This window comes from Xenopus laevis, chromosome 2L, assembly GCF_017654675.1.
Source record: "Xenopus laevis strain J_2021 chromosome 2L, Xenopus_laevis_v10.1, whole genome shotgun sequence".
NCBI classification, from domain to species: Eukaryota; Metazoa; Chordata; class Amphibia; order Anura; family Pipidae; genus Xenopus; species Xenopus laevis.
Genome location: NC_054373.1, coordinates 6,683,948 through 6,685,355, shown reverse-complemented (window position 1 = coordinate 6,685,355; position 1,408 = coordinate 6,683,948).

Here is a 1,408-nt window from a genome sequence, read left to right as displayed (position 1 = left end):
GATGTAGATCTTCTTTTGTGTGTACAGTTTTGTGCACAGTTGTATTGCTCTGTCCTTTCATCATCTTGCACAATGTTCTTATGTTGTCCAGGGCAGCCAACTCGCATGATTGCAAGTGTTTCAGTTTGATTTGGGGCAAACAAGTCTCTTTGGTGCACTTATTCAAAATTTTGTTAAAGTACCATAATCCATACATTTTCTTAATTCTGCTCAAATTTTTAGTGTCTTTTTTTTTTTTTTTTTTTGCTGTCCGCTTCAAAATGTATGCACGTGTTACACATATTGAGGTGCCACAGGGTACTGATCGCTCCAGGATTCCCATCAGTTATCCAAACAGATTAGGCAGGTGTTGCCAGTAGATATAATAGCAGGGAGCTTGTTTAGGTACGAGTGCCATTAAGGTGGCCATACACTGGCACATAAAAGCTGCCGACAGACCATGTCGGCAGCTTATTGGCCTGTGTATGGGCCCCCCCCGACGGGCTTCCCCGATCGAGAGCTGTCCGAAAGTCGGCCAGATCTCGATCGGATGGGACGAAAAATCCCGTCTGATCGCGGCCGCATCTGTTTGTTGATGCGGTCCCGCGATCCAACCCCCATTTCCCATGCGTTGGGATCCGATCGTTGGGCCCTAGGGCCCACGATCGGATCAGCCCGATATTGCCCATATATCTGAGAGCCGCTCATTTTGCGACAATGCCAAACGAGCGGATCTCTCCGTGCATGGCCACCTTTATTGTGTGACAGTCGTACATATGAGCCCTTATGTATAATTTAGGGATGCACCAAAACCACGATTTTGGATTCGGCCGAACCCCCGACTTCTTTGTGAAAGATTCGGCAGAATCCGGATGCAAATTAGGGGTGGGAAGGTGAAAATGTTTACTTGCTTGTTTTGTGACAAAACATGTGATATCCCTCCCCTAATGTGCATATGCAAATTAGGTTTTGGCCAGGCAGAAGGATTTGGCCGAATCCTGCTGAAAAAGGCAGAATCGTGGCCATCCTGAACCGAAAACTGGATTCAGTGCATCCCTAGTGTGTTTATATCAAAACCTTTTGGCTCCTTTTATTTTTATTTTTTTTAATCTGTGGAACAAAAGCTGCTGATTGAAAAAGTTTACTAAAGCTGAAATTTTCTGTGCCCTGTTATGAAAATATGAAAGGACAAGTAAACCTATTAAATAAGTGTAAAATTGAGTTATTCTAAGCACTTTTGTAATTTCCATTCATTTATTTTTATTTCAAGATATTAAGGAATACATGTACTGTTAATATGAATGAATTTTGTTACAACAGCGCCACCTGCTGGTCATTTTCCCACCAGTCTGACCAGCAAGTAGTCAAGGAAGTTGTCAGGAGAAAGAAAGAGGCTGATGTTCTTCTGCTTAGGAAAGATGTGAGAAAG